The following is a 16,898-nucleotide window of genomic DNA, read 5'->3' as shown; positions in this document are numbered from 1 at the left end:
CTGGAACCACCCGACCGCTACGGTCACAGGTTCGAATCCTGCCTCTGGAGTGGATGTGTGTGATGTCCTTCGGGTAATTAGGTTTAAGTTATAGGGGACTGATGACCACAGATGCTAAGTCCCATAGTGCTCAGAGCCACTTGAGCCATTTGAAATTTGTGACGATTTGAGCTTCAGTGCTTTCTATAGGAGGTAGCAGCTCTGTTTCTTTCGCAACACACCTATGGCAATTCACAACCATAATAGGTCTACTCTCAACCTGTGTTTGACCTGCACCCTTTGAGACCAAAGTCCTATTTGTTCTTTCGCGTGATCCGCTAAACTAGAAGACAGCCCTGTCAAATCTACACAGTCCCCGCTATCCGTGTAGCCTCCTCCTGTATATAATGAGATCCTGTCCTCTTAAGAAGAGTTCGCTACCCAACCACCCTAAGGGGCAAGTTGATGATCTGTAGCCTACACGGTCACAGAACCGCCTTAGTCTCTGACTCAGATCCTCCATGCGGCTCTCTAACAAAGGTCTGCAATCGGTCCTGTCAACGATGCCACGGATGCTGAGCTACGGCTGCATCTCACAACCAAGACGGACAGTCCTAATCGCTTCAGACAGCCGCCGGAAACCAAAGAGAATCATTATCGAATCAAAGCGATGCGCATCGTTGGTACCGACACAAGCCATAAGCTGCAGTGGGCTCTTCATGGGATCCGAAGGACCCGTTCCACATCTGGGTTGACTCCCAGCACTACGCACCCAGTGTGTGCACTGCAGTCCTTCCTCTCCTTACCAGGTACCTCCGTAAGTGGCCTCATTAAAAGTCTTCATGTTTTAGACACTTCTTAGCGTTTTTCCTCCTTCATTCGCTTCATTTTTATATTTCTCCTTCCATTACTTAGACTCACTATCTCGTCCATTATCTAAGAATTTCTACTAGACTCTGTCTCTTAGATTATTTGATCTTCTTTTGGTTCCACTATTTCATCTGTCAGGGTTCCCCATTCGTCTTGCGTTGTGTTTCGTACCCTTGTTTATACCAAATTTTGTCCAGTGCTTCCTCTTAAAATCTCAGGGAGTTTTCCCTGCAGATGGAACAAGCTCCACCCTTTATGGTGTAAGACGACTCGCGATTTGCACAACGTTCTGGCTCGTTTCCTCGTTTTCGTTCATAACAGAATGATGCATCACTGCTGATTCTCCAGAAACATATCCTTTCCACCAACAAAGAGACACAGCACCTCACGGACTGGCTCCACAGCCTTTCATTTGGTAGTCGACAGAAGTGGCACCCAACTGGCACAAAGACAGGTCATACAGATGTGTCATCCACCCTTCTGAAGGCACTGCCATTATAAATTCTCAACACTTCACTGAGAACAGACGCAACATTTTATTGCGCCATACTGCTCCCTTCACGTCACCTCTATTCGTTGGTGTGCGAAATGCAAAGAGCAGTTGCAAAACATACCGTTACTGCCAACATCCCGATACTAGAGTGCTGCCGCCTATAGTAACTACACATAAACCTGCTCTTTTGAAATATTCGTGATACAGGACGAAACTATAAGGGAAGCTACAGGAAGGAAGCAGTCTCAGTCTTCGTTGAGTATCCATCGTAAGAGGTAAGTCATCATTAAGCTCCATAGCAGAGCTGCATGTCCTAGGAAAAATAATGACTGTAGCTTCCCCTCGTTTTCAGCCGTTCGCAGTACCACCATAGCAAGGCCATTATGACTAATGTTACAAGAGCAGATCAATCATCCACAACTCTGGAAAGTCCACGGTTCACAATTTATTGAATATTGTGAATAAAATATGAAATTATTCATTCCCCTGTCCTAACATATTTTTTCATCATCAGGTCGTACCAGACTTTTGTGTTCGACAGCAGCAGTTTTCGGTGATAAAACGCGGTAAATATTAATCTGTGGATTCAGGATCATTATATCTGGTGGTAGCATTGTCAAATTTTATGTCATATACATTTAATAGCTTGTTGCCTTTCACGTAATATTTTGTTGAAAGTATTTCCTTTTCAGTATTTCTAGATTGGTGCTTTCAGTTTCTCAGAGCGGTTCCGGAACTGTTGTAATGAGCTAGAAATCCTAATGGCTGCCGCTGGAAACTTGTCAGGCAGAGTAGGCGATGCCATCGTGTTCTTGTGGTTAGCTCAAGCTCAGTTCCAGTCAGTGCATTTAGGTTGCAGGATGTATTCAGAGCGGGTGGTTATTGCTTCCGTTTTTCTCTTAAGCCGATTAACAAAGGCCGGGCGTAAGAGTGGAATTATGTTCACCTCTCTCAGTACATGGCGGTCGAAGTCACTGTAAGTCTTTGACATTGATGATAACATGTGAAATGATACTGTGAATGCTTTTAATGAATGAGTGTGAAATACTATTACGACGCAGTTGCTGTCGATGAGCAGGGGTTCAAAGGAAGTGACGACTGCAAAAACCTTGTTTGTGGGAAGAACACCTGAGATTATTGCGATGCCTGTCGCTGAAATCCTTACCTGCAGATGCGTTCAGTATTTTCACGAGTAACTGCGTTTTGTGGATAGTCATCTACGTTCTGTTTCTCAAGTATCGATATACACTCCTGGAAATTGAAATACGAACACTGTGAATTCATTGTCCCAGGAAGGGGAAACTTTATTGACACATTCCTGGGGTCAGATACATCACATGATCACACTGACAGAACCACAGGCACATAGACACAGGCAACAGAACATGCACAATGTCGGCACTAGTACAGTGTATATCCACCTTTCGCAGAAATGCAGGCTGCTATTCTCCCATGGAGACGATCGTAGAGATGCTGGATGTAGTCCTGTGGGACGGCTTGCAATGCCATTTCCACCTGGCGCCTCAGTTGGACCAGCGTTCGTGCTGGACGTGCAGACCGCGTGAGACGACGCTTCATCCAGTCCCAAACATGCTCAACGGGGGACAGATCCGGAGATCTTGCTGCCCAGGGTAGTTGACTTACACCTTCTAGAGCACGTTGGGTGGCACGGGATACATGCGGACGTGCATTGTCCTGTTGGAACAGGAAGTTCCCTTGCCGGTCTAGTAATGGTAGAACTATGGGTTCGATGACGGTTTGAATGTACCGTGCACTATTCAGTGTCCCCTCGACGATCACCAGAGGTGTACGGCCAGTGTAGGAGATCGCTCCTCACACCATGATGCCGGGTGTTGGCTCTGTGTGCCTCGGTCGTATGCAGTCCTGATTGTGGCGCTCACCTGCACGGCGCCAAACACGCATACTACCATCATTGGCACCAAGGCAGAAGCGACTCTCATCGCTGAAGACGACACCATTCGTCCCTCCATTCACGCCTGTCGCGACACCACTGGAGGCGGGCTGCACGATGTTGGGGCGTGAGCGGAAGACGGCCTAACGGTGTGCGGGACCGTAGCCCAGCTTCATGGAGACGGTTTCGAATGATCCTCACCGATACCCCAGGAGCAACAGTGTCCCTATTTTGCTGGGAAGTGGCGGTGCGGTCCCCTACGGCACTGCGTAGGATCCTACGGTCTTGGCGTGCATCCGCACGTCGCTGCGGTCCGGTTCCAGATCGACGGGCACGTGCACCTTCCGGCGACCACTGGCGACAACATCGACGTACTGTGGAGACCTCACGCCCCACGTGTTGAGCAATTCGGCGGTACGTCCACCCGGCCTCCCGCATGCCCACTATACGCCCTCGCTCAAAGTCCGTCAACTGCACATACGGTTCACGTCCACGCTGTCGCGGCATGCTACCAGTGTTAAAGACTGCGATGGAGCTCCGTATGCCACGGCAAACTGGCTGACACTGACGGCGGCGGTGCACAAATGCTGCGCAGCTAGCGCCTTTCGACGGCCAACACCGCGGTTCCTGGTGTGTCCGCTGTGCCGTGCGTGTGATCATTTCTTGTACAGCCCTCTCGCAGTGTCCGGAGCAAGTATGGTGGGTCTGACACACCGGTGTCAATGTGTTCTTTTTTCCATTTCCAGGAGTGTAGTTTTTGTTTACTATTTTCTTCATTGCTACACAATACATTTGATTAGAACTAATGTCAGAAGAACCGTCTTAAGTTATTATTATTGATGACTGGTTTCGGACTGCTTGTCCATTAACAAATCATCCTGATGAACAGAATACAGCGGATGTTGCAATACATACCGTGTATACGATTTAATTTCTAACGTTTTTGTTATGCAGGATTCGATACTCGTGTCCCATTTTTGTGTGGCTGTGACACAGGAGGAATTTACGAAACAAAAATTCCAAATCTATTCGATGATAGATGACATACCATTTACATAAGACTTGCATTACAAACAGACGTGCATGTATGTTAGTGCCCGCAAAACAAATAAATACGGGAATCTACAGTGTGGTGCCGACACATTCTCACACGTTTACTGCAAGTCTGCTTCAAAAGTTATTTACGCAATATTATTTGTTAGGACTTTGCAGTAATAAAAAAATGTTTTCACCAAGGTAGCTGTTTTTGTCAAATATATAAACATACAGACCCCAATGTACAAGAGCTGCGACAATCATTTTTATTTTTTTGTTTTTATATTTTAACACTTGTATTTTGGATGGTTTACTGTTCCTTTTATGTTTGATGTACAGGGAGAACGTAACTACAACCACATCTTTTTGTATAACATCGGAGACTAAGCCCGCATTGTACAGACGCCTCATATTAGGGTATATTTTGTTCAAACTATATTTTGTAGTAACTTGTTGGTATTGTTGTTGATTTTCTGTAAGTCCTTTCCTTATTTCCCTCTGTGATAGTTTTAGAGTACGCCGTGCGTGGCGTCTTGGTACATCATATACTTTTATTTTTATATTTTAGAACGTTTTATTGGGATTGCAGTTTGTTAAGATCCATCCATTTTTAAAAATTTTTAAACTGTACGTGTACTACAATACAAAGCCCCCAATCCTTTGACACATGCTGGTACCCCTTAGTTTCGGTTTACGTTAGGACATAAAGCGATGTTCAAGTGTGGACGCTACATTTTACATTGCCACACATATATAAGTTCTGTGGCCAGTAGCTTACATAACCGTCTGGTTGTAGTGGTAAATGGTATGTTATCTACCTTTGAATAGATTTATAATTTTGTTGAGCCTACATTTTTATGCATCGTGACATCCACTGTATTTGTTAATGGACAAGCAGTCCGAAAATAGCAGTAAGTAAGTAAAACTTCAAATGCAACATAAGATGGTTGCCTAACGGTTAATGTAATCACATAAATGTTGCAGACCAGTTTCAAACACCAACACCGCACACTACAGAGATGCACAATAAGTTTGCAAACGAATACGCAACTGAATCTTGTAACGAAGTCTAAGGTCCTCGAGTGTTGGAAAGCGAACAGACTCTAGCACGAGACCTTCGGTGTGATGCTGCCATTGCTTGGCGTTTGAAGTGGTTTTTATTTATTTTTGAAATCCAGTCGTCTGACTGGATCGACTCGCCCCGAGCCAGTTACCCTCCTGAGCTAATCTTTTCATCACAGAGAAACATCTGCATCCACTGTTGTCAAGTACTTGTGGCACATATTGTATTCTGTCTTCCCCTAAACTATCCTCGTTACGGCCCTCTCTAGTACCGTAGAAGTTACTTCCCGATGCCCGAAAAATTGTCCTATTGTCCTGTTAACTATCCTAGGAAGTGTTATCCAACTAGTACTTTCCACGTAGATTCCTCAGAGAACATTCTCATTTTATGTCTTATTTGTCCACTTAGGTTTTACTATCCTTGTATAGCGCCACACACGAGTTGCTTTGATTTCCCTGTTATCCGGTTTGATTTATACGCTTTCGTTTCATATGGCTTCATGACCATGGTGGAATGTGAAAAGTTTCAAATGGACAAAGAAATTGCTGAGACACAGAAAGAAATAGATCAATTCATGATCCTCATCAGAGATCGACCCTCGCCATTTTCATTTTTGGTTCGTAAATTTCTCCTGTGTCAGAGCCACACAAAAATAGGACACGAAGGAAAACTTTCTGCTACATTTTCAGCGCATCGAATCCTGCATAACAAAAGCGTTAGAAATTAAATCGTAATGATAGTGTTCGCAAAACTTAGTGTCAGATGAATCTGTACATAAGGTGTTGTGGGCTTATGAGTTTAATTCGCTTATGATCTATGTAACAAATATGTAATAATAAACACATTTCACATTTCACCAGTCAGAAATTGGAGCAGTGTGGTATTATCTTTTTCATACTTTTATATAGATTTTAAAAGAACTTGCTAAATTCTTAAGAAATGACTATTATGCAAAGAAACACACGTTAGGTCACTAGAAGCACTGCTATCAGTCGATGGTGTAATTTTGCTCTTCCGTATTCCTGCAATCTTGACTGTTGGATTAATTGGCTTTATCTTAGTTTCCGGGACTTGAAGTCCCTAGGGCTGATGCTTATCGATAGCCTTGCGGCCAATTAATAGAACAAGAAACGGAGTGGAACGAGTAATTACGCCATTTTGAGGGAGCCAGGGAACTAAGTTGTGGACTGGATCCTACGGCGTGCAGTAGTACTGTCAGTACTCTTCTCATTGAGAAAAAAATGTTGAAATGTGTCTGAAATCTTATGGGAGTTAACTGCGAAGGTCATCAGTCCCTAAGCTTACACACTACTTAACCTAAATTATCCTAAGGACAAACACACACACACACACACACACACATGCCCGAGGGGGGACTCGAACCTCCGCCGGGATCAGCCGCACAGGCCGTGACTGCAGCGCCCAAGACCGCTCGGCTAATCCCGCGCGGCTCTCATTGAGATAATAATGTCCTCTGTAAAGATAGAGGTAGGCTAGTGCTAATTGCTCTGTACCTTAAAGTGCTACAGAAAGGAACAGATGTAAGCAGGGTCACACAGAACAGCTCTTGCAAGAAGGGAAATGCATGACATGGCAACCGCGGATTGGGACGAACAGAATCGATCGTATGAAAGAGATGTGGATAATTAAAGCGAAACCATTACCACCTACAAGAAACAGAGGGCCAGAAGAAGAAATTGAAAATAAGATTTACAGTAGAAGTCGAGACAGCGTCCATACGGGGCGTAAGCGGTACATGCTGCTAAAATTATACGGACGGTGTAGGTCGGTGGGCTTGACAAGAATAGTGAAACATCGTTGTCTGACTCTTTATTTTTGTATTTATAAGAGACAGATATTTTATGTTGAATAGTAGATGCATTTCTGTTTACGTTCTCAACTGATGGCTCACTATCTTGCTGATGTATTACCGATATGGACGTGGCGATCAGAGAAAGGTAACAGACGAACCAGAGCAATGTAAATATTGGAAATGTACAACGATACGGCGCGTCGGCTAGGTAGTGCCGAAACAAGCAGATTAAACAGTCATTGTATTGGATTTCTCTTTTACAACATTCCCGTAATAAAGGTCGTGGTAGTAAAGAATAGCCAACATCACATAAAATGTTTTTCCCTTAATACAGAATAAACCAATTACCACGTAATTTCATGCCATTAATCACAATCAACTGTTTGCCCTTCTTAAAACTACACCATAACGAAAATTAAATTCAGACTATTTTCCTTTTCTACAACATTACCGTACCGAAAATGAAACCTACTTTACATTGTTTCCTGTTACACTAATACTCCAATAAGTGTTCAAAATGCCCATCATTCGACTGGCAAAATGCTTCGTTACGGCGAACGCAGTTTTGTTGCACTCGTTGACACACATACATATTTGCCTTTATGGTACGGGGGGCGCCGAAAATAAGTTCCTTCATACAGCCCTAAAAGTAAAAATCCAGTGGTTTTAATCAGGAATGGGAGGGACCGTCGACGTGGAACAAAACGTCCCAGCCATTCTCCTGGAAATCATCTATTCAAAAACCTTCGTATGCTGTGACCAACTTGGGGTTTAGCACCTTCTTGAAGGAACCACATGTTATGACGTACGGCTAACGGAATCCTTCTAATGAAGTTGATAACAATGTTTCCACCAGAAGATTAGGTAATTATCAGTCAATCGTGCAATTATCAGTCAATCGTGCAATTATCAGTCAATCGTGCAAGTAAAACGTAAAGCTCAATAATGTAATCATTAATTACACCCGGAAATACATTTATGGAAGAGCGGCGCTGAAAATGTGCTGCTACTACTTGGTGCAGATTGCGTACACTCCACGTGTGCATGTACTGGAAATCAGTTATTCCGTCGCGTGTGAATCACGCTTCATGAGTGATGAGTATTTATTTATTTTTTACAAAAACATGCTGCCCACTTTTAATCAAAAACTACTCTGAGGAATCTCGTCAAGGAGGGAAATCTGGCCGTTTGTAGGCGTTGAATGTGGTAAGGCTGCAGATGTTTCTCGTTCAGAGTGCGATGAAAGACAGTATGCGATACATCCACATGGCGGGCGATGCAGGCACTCTGAGTAGGATCTTCGTGGATGCGGTCCACAATTTGTTGCTCAGATTCCAGTGTATGTTATTCACCTTTCAGGCCTCTGCCTTCTGCGTGAGTTAGTAAAGGGTCAGTACCTCCCACTCTATGTAAATTAAATACGTACTCGTAAGCTGTATGATGTAATTAATAATAAAATGAGAGCATATCAGAACAGGCAATACGTTTCGTACACAGAATTAAGTGTAAAAAGATAAAGATAGCTAATCTACTTTGTTACGAATCACCTGACAAAGAAACGAGTAAAAGCAGAGAATTATGAGATAAAACCTTTGGTAAACAGCAACAAATGGTGGCCGTCCAGGAAGTCTTCGTTGTGGGAAGCGTACACAATAATTCTTATAGCTGCCCTCGGAACTCCCTTTGCCTCTTCATAAATTAAATGAATACCACATATATCAGTGATAATAAATCTCCCATCCGTCCTAAGGTTTAAGAGAACTGCAAAATCGTCCGCACAGGTAATTCGACGACTGCCGACGATCGGCAATTACAGTGACTCAAACACTCAGGCTGTTGTTCCCTACGTGCTTGCGACTCACTCTCGCGATGCCAATAGCTCAGCGGTAAATAACACGAACGACATACGGGTACCGGTGTTGGAGTGGGTTGCATCAAGCACTCCGTATCGGTTTGACCTGTTTAGTGATTTCTCCCAATCTGCTGTGCATAATGCTTCCACCCACCACATCTTAACTGTGTGCGTTGTCCATTGCCTACTTTTCAAAAAACCGTTGTCCCGAGATGAACTGCTTTCATCTGGGACAACCATAGGAAATGGGCAAATACGTTACTAGACATCAATTATTTATGTTCTACTAAGAGGATGTTCTTGGCAGCTTACGCCGTTTAATCACTGTATATCACACCATCTAACACTAGATAAACTGCAGATTCACGTTCCTAGACGAAATGTAATCAGAGACTGGAAATATACTCACCCTCCAAAAGGAAATAATGACGTGCTAAAGACGCGAAGTTTAACCGACAGGAAGACGATGCTGTGATATGCAAATGATTAGCTTTTCAGAGCATTCACACCAGGTTGGCGCCGGTTGCGACACCTACAACGTGCTGACATGAGGAAAGTTTGAAACCGATTTCTCATACACAAACAGCAGTTGACCGGCGTTGTCTGCTGAAATGTTGTTGTGATGCCTCGTGTAAGGAGGAGAAATGCGTAACATCACGTTTCCGACTTTGATAAGGGTCGGATTGTAGCCTATCGCGATTGCGGGTTAACGTATCGCGACGGTGCTGCTCGCGTTTGGTCGAGATGCAATGACTGTTAGCAGAACATGGAATCGGTGGGTTCAAGAGTGTAATACGGAACGCCGTGCTGAATCCCAACGGCCTCGTATCACTAGCAGTCGAGATGACAGGCATCTTATCCGCCTGCCTTTAAAGGATCGTGCAGCCACGTCTAGATCCCCGAGTCAACAGATGGGGACGTTTGTAAGACAACAACCATCTGCACGAACAGGTCGACGACGTTTGCAGCAGCATGCACTATCAGCTCGGAGAGCATGGCTGCGGTTACCCTTGACGCTGCATCACAGACAGGAGCGCCTGCGATGGTAAACTCAACGACGAACCTGAGTGCAGGAATGACAAAACGACATTTTTTCGGATGAATCCTGGTTCTGTTTACAGCCTCATGATGGTCGCATCCGTGTTTGGCACATCGCGGTGAACGCTGATTGGAAGCGTGTATTCGTCATCGTCATACTGGCGTATCACCCGCCGTGACGGTATGGGGTGCCATTGGTTATACGTCTCGGCTACCTCTTGTTCGTATTAACGGCACTTTGAACAGTGGATGTTTCATTTCAGATGTGTTACGACCCATGGCTCTACCCTTCATTCGACCCCTGCGAATCCCTACATTTTAGCTGGATAATGCACGGCCGCATGTTGCAGGTCCAGTACGGGTCTTTCTGAATACAGAAAATGTTCGATTGCTGCCCTGGCCAGCACATTCTTCAGATCTCTCACCAATTGAAAACGTCTGGTCAATGGTGGCAGAGCAACTGGATCGTCACAATACGCCAGTCACCAGTCGTGTTAAGGCCGTTATTACGGCCAGAGGTGGTTGTTCTGGGTACTGATTCTCAGGATCTATGCACCCATATTGCGTGAAAATGTAATCACATGAGGCCGGCCCGTGTGGCCAAGTGGTTCTAGGCGCTACAGTCTGGAGCCACGCGACCGCCACGGTCGCAGGTTCGAATCCTGCCTCGGGCATGGATGTGTGTGATGTCCTTAGGTTAGTTAGGTTTAAGTAGTTCTAAGTTCTAGGGGACCTCAGCAGTTAAGTCCCATAGTGCTCAGAGCCATTTGAACCATTTTGTAATCACATGTCAGTTCTAGTATAATATACAGGGTGAGTCACCTAACATGATCGCTGGATATATTTCGTAAACCACCTCAAATACTGACGAATCGATTCCACAGACCGAACGTGAGGTGAGGGGCTAGTGTAATTGGTTAATAAAAACCATTAAAAAAATGCACGCAAGTATGTTTTTAACACAAACCTACGTTTCTTTAAATGGAACCCAGTAGTTTTATTAGCACATCTGAACATATAAACAAATACGTAATCAGAGCCATTTGTTGCATTGTAAAATGTTAATTACATCGGGAGATATAGTAACGTAAAGTTGATGCTTGAGTACCACTCCTCCACTGTTCCATCGGGTGTATTGGAGAGCACCGAATTACGTAGGTATCCAAAGGGAACCGTGATGGACCTTAGGTACAGAAGAGACTGGAACAGCACATTACATCCACATGCTAACACCTTTTTATTGGTCTTTTTCACTGACGCACTTCTACATTACCTTGAGGGGTGAGGTACACGTACACACGTGGTTTCCGTTTTCAATTACGGAGTGGAATAAAGTGTGTACCGACATGTCAGACGAATAGATGTTCAATGTGATGGCCATCATTTGCTGCACACAATTGCAATCTCTGGCGTAATGAATGTCGTACACGCCGAAGTACATCTGGGGTTGTAGGCACATCACGGTACACATTCTCCTTTAACGTACCCCACAGAAAGAAGTCCAGAGGTGTAAGATCAAGAGAACGGGCTGGCCAATTTATGTGTCCTCCACGTCCTATGAAACGCCCGTCGAACATCCTGTCCAGGGTCAACCTAGTGTTAATTGTGGAATGTGCAGGTGCACCACCATGCTGATACCACATACGTAGACGCATTTCCAGTGGGACATTTTCGATCAACGTTGGCAGATCATTCTGTAGAGACGCTATGTATGTTGCAGCTGTCTGGGCTCCTGCAATGAAGTGAGGACCAATGAGGTGGTCGCCAATGATTCCGTACCATACATTTACAGTCCACGGTCGCTGTCGCTCTACCTGTCTGAGCCAGCGAGGATTGTCCATGGACCAGTAATGCATGTTCCATAGATTCACTGCCCCGTGGTTTGTGAAACCCGCTTCATCGGTAAACAGGTAGAACTGCACCGCATTCTCTGTTAATGCCCATTGACATAATTGCACTCGATGATTAAAGTCATCACCATGTAATTGCTGATGTAGCGACACATGGAACGGGTGAAAGCGGTGTCGATGCAGTATGCGCATGACACTACTTTGACTCAGTCCACCGACTCTTGCAATGTCCCGTGTACTCATGTGTGGGTTCGTGGCAACAGCAGCTAACACACCAACTGCACCCGCTTCTCCTGTGGCGGGCCTGTTACGGACCCTTTTGCGTGCTACGACCATACCTGTTGCATATAGTTGTCGGAGGTGTTTTGAAATGTGCGACACGTTGGATGCTCTTCACGCTTCAGCTGCATTTCGACGACACTCGCCATAGATGAGTATCATCTCCGCCTTTTCAGAGTTCGAATACACCATGGTTACAGTTCCTACAACACTACACTGTCACAGACGTCTGGTAACACGGTGTACTACTGTTGGTCTGCATGCTGAGACGAATGTAGAATAACAATAGCATCAAGCGCTACATGCGGACACTGCGACAGCTAGACCAAACCACAACAGTGCACTACAGCCACACTGGTAAACACGGTCGTCATCGTAAACATGCAGATGCTGCTCGCCGACCGTGGCCCGTGTTTGTTACAACACTCAACTCAACGTCGGAGGTTTCAAGCGTCAACTTTAGGTCACAATATCTCCGGATGTAATTAACATTTTTCAGTGCAACAAACGGCACTGATTACGTATTCGTTTATTTGTTCAGATGTGCTAATAAAACTAACGTGGTTTGATTTTTAAAAAAAACGTAGGTTTGTGTTAAAAAACTAGCCCCTCTACTCACGTTTGGTCTGTGGAATCGGTTCGTCAGTATTTGATGTGGTTTACGAAATATATCCAGCGGTAACGTTAGGTGACTCACCCTGTATTTTTCCAATGAATACCCGTTTATAATCTGCATTTCTTCTTGGTGTAGCAATTTTAGTGGCCAGTAGTGTACATATCCATTAGCAGGCTCTCTTACTCATCGCAGATTAGTTGATAACCGACGCCATTAAAGTGACGAACGGAGAAAATACTGAAGACGACAGTAAGGAATTGGTAATTGATTTTAGTGGGGATGAAAAAATTTCATTGATGGTTAAATCACCATGACCGGATGGAATTTGTGCTGAAGTGGAATAATAGAATGATACTTGTACACGTAATCCGTCTCCAAGTAAACTCTTGACAGTATCAACAACACTTCTTTTTTTTGTCGTCAGTCTTCTGACTGGCTTTAAGCGGCCCACCATGAATTCCTCTCCTGTGCCAACCTCTTTCATCTAAGAGTAGCACTTGCAACCAACGTGCTCAATTATTTCACAGATGTATTCCAGTCTCTTCCTTGCCCTCTGCAGCTCCATATAGCGCCATGGAAGTCATTCCCTGATGTCCTAATAGATGTCCTACCGTCCATCCCTTCTCCTTGTCAGTGTTTTCTACATATTCCTTTCCTCTCCGATTCTGTGTAGAACCTCATCGTTTCTTACCTTACCAGCCCACCTAATTTTCAACATTCTTCTGTAGCGCCACTTCTCCAATGTTTCGATGCACTTCTGTTCCGGTTTTACCGCAGTCCATGTTTCATTACCATCAAATGCTGTACTCCAGTCACACTTTCTCGGAAATTTCTTCCTGAAATTATGTTCTATGTTTGATACTAATAGGCTTCTCTTGGCCAGGAATGCCCTTTTTGCCCGAGCTGGTCTAATTTTTATGTCTTCCTTTCTCCGTCCGTCATTGATTATTTTGTTGCCTAGGTGGAAGTATTCCTTAACTTCATCTACTTCGTGACCATCAAACCTGGTGTTAAGGGTAGTTACAACGGAAAAACATATTACTCATAAACTCACATGGGATGTATTTTATTTTATTTTTTTAAATATAATGTACACTGGTTGAAAATGTTAAAATTTTTACTTGCATTACTTCAAGATCTAATAAAATTTTTAATTTTTTTTGTATAGAAGGCTGTGGATTGCTGTGTCATAAAGGTTAACTTGTTTGTCATGTCCAAAAGAGGATAGGCACCAGGTTGAATATGTTGAAACAAAGTTTGAGAGACAAGAAACTTTCTGAGGGCAAAACCATAGGCGGCAGGCTGACAAACAAAATGATCGATGAACTACAGCAGTATTATGGGATGGCCATTAGAAATAATCCTGAAGATTTGTTGAAAATGAAGCAGGCAGTATGGGCTACATTCTTCCACAGACTGTCAACTGATGACAATCCAGTACACCACTTTTGCTCTCCTGGGCCTGGTTCAAGGTGGAATAACCGCGAAGCCCAATATTCAAACAATTCATGCAGCCATAAACATTCCATCCCAGTAGCAGTCATGGATATCATAAAACCTATTTATAAGGACCTGGCAAATCCTAAATTACTAAGGAAATGTCTGTGTGGCCAGACTCAAAATCCCAATGAGTCGTTCAATAATCTTATATGGACTAGCTTGACAAAAAAAGTTTTTGTTGGAATGAGGACACTACAGTGGGGGGTAAGTGATGCCGTTATTGCTTTTAATGATGGCAACATTGGTAGAGAGAAAGTGCTACAGCGTATGGGAATTAATCCTGGGGTAAACTGCATCAGAGACTTGAACAGGTGGACAAGGTTCGCATTGATAAAGCAGAGTATGCAGCACAGTAGGCCACTAAGGAGTCCAGGAAGAAGAAAATAAGAAAAACTTGGGAAAAGATCAACAGGATGATACACAGTATGGTGCAGCGTGCTTCTGAGATACTAAAATAAAAAATTAAGCGTATATTGAGTTACAGTCTCTTGAAACTTTAGAAGCCTTTCCTGAAAATTTCCGTTTTCTGTTGCATTTTTCACCTAAATCTCAGAAACCACTTCGAGTAGAATATTCAAATTTTCAGGGAGTAATAACGTACATATCCTGAGTCTTCAGAACTAAAATAACATAATGTTATGTATAATTAAAATTCTTTAGGACACCGTTCATAGAAGTACACAACATTTTAACTGTGTAATTAAGAAATTGTATTTCCTAAAGCAGTAGCTGATATGCAGTTATTGTACTTTAGTAGAGTCAGAACATACAGTATAATGTCCTGTAAGAGTTTCACGCCAATGACTGCAGTGGTTCCTGAAATACAGGAAAGCCAAACCATAAATTTAACGTTGTCAGGATAGGGCGTTCCAACTCCCCTTAAAACTCTCTTTATTCTCATTTCTGCTATTTGTCATTAGTTCTGTCTTTCTTCGATTTGCCCTCAATCTATATTCTCTACTCATTATACAGTTCATTCCATTCAGCAGCAGCTCGCATCTCGTGGTCGTGCGGTAGAGTTCTCGCTTCCCACGCCCGGGTTCCCGGGTTCGATTCCCGGCGGGGTCAGGGATTTTCTCTGCCTCGTGATGGCTGGATGTTGTGTGATGTCCTTAGATTAGTTAGGTTTAAGTAGTTCTAAATTCTAGGGGACTGATGACCTAAGATGTTAAGTCCCATAGCCATTTGAACCATTCAGCAGATCATGTAATTCTTCCCCTTCACTCAGGATAGCAATATCATAAGCGAACGTATCGCTGATATCCTTTCACCTTTCATTTTACTTCCACTCCTGAACCATTCCCTTATTTCCGTCATTGCTTCTTCAATGTACGGATTGAACAGTAGGGGCGAAAGGCTAGATCCCTGTCTTACACCCTTTTTAATCCTAATACTTTTTTCTTGGTCATCCACTCTTATTATTCCCTCTTGGCTCTTGTAGATGTTGTATACTACCCCGACTCTCCTCATAGCGTACCACTATTTATCTCAGAATTTTGCGCCATTTTACATTGTCGAAAGCTTTTTTCATGTAGACAATTCCTATGAACGCGTCTTTCTTTTTGTTTAGTCTTGCTTCCATGATCAATCTCTCTGGCACTTTTACCTTTTCTAAAGCCGACTGATCGTCATCTAACACATCCTTCATCTTGTTTCCTATTCTTCTGTACGTTATTCTTGTCTGAAACTAGGAAGCATGAACAGTTAAGCTGATTGCGCGTGAAACCTAGCACTTGTCAGCTCTTGTAGTCTTCGGAATTGTATGGATGGTATTTTTCCGAAAGTCAGATGGTATAATGCCAGACTCTTACATTCCACACATCAACGTGAATACTCGTTTTGTTGGCACCTCCCTTTAAGATTTTAGGAATTATGTTGGAATATTTCCCGCATCTCGTGGTCGTGCGGTAGCGTTCTCGCTTCCCACGCCCTGGTTCCCGGGTTTGATTCCCGGCTGGGTCAGGTATTTTCTCAGCCTCGTGATGGCTGTGTGTTGTGTGATGTCCTTAGGTTAGTTAGGTTTAAGTAGTTCTAAGTTCTGGGGGACTGATGACCATAGATGTTAAGTCCCATAGTGCTCAGAGCCATTTTTTTGTTGAAATATTATCTATCTCTTCTGCCGTATTTAGTGTTAGGCCCTGCAAAGGTCTTTTAAATTCTAATTCTAATACTGGATCCGCTGTCACTTCTAAATTGACTCCTGTTACTTCTTCTATGGTATCAGACGAATCTTCCCCCTCAAACAGGCCTTCAGTGTACTCTTTCCGCCTATCCGCCTATCCGCGCTTTCCTGTGAAAGTAACAGTCAAATTACCGTTGCACTCGTAATGTACCACCCTTGCTTTTAATTTCACCGACGGCTGATTTAACTTTCCTATGTGGTGAGTCAGTCCTTCCGACAATCATTTCCGTTTCGATTTCTTCACATTTTTTTGCAGGTATTTAGTCTTGGCTTCCCTGCTCTACGTATTTTATTCCTTAGCAACTTGCATACCTGTACTGAATTTCCCTGCATATTCTTTTACTTCCTTCCTTCTTGATCAGCTGAAGTATTTCTTCTGTTACCCATGGCTCTTCGCAGTTACCGTCTTTGAAGTT

Source organism: Schistocerca gregaria, chromosome 1 (genome assembly GCF_023897955.1).
Source record: "Schistocerca gregaria isolate iqSchGreg1 chromosome 1, iqSchGreg1.2, whole genome shotgun sequence".
Lineage (NCBI taxonomy): Eukaryota > Metazoa > Arthropoda > Insecta > Orthoptera > Acrididae > Schistocerca > Schistocerca gregaria.
The sequence above is the reverse complement of the archived record's forward strand: the minus strand, read 5'-3'. Positions refer to the sequence as shown.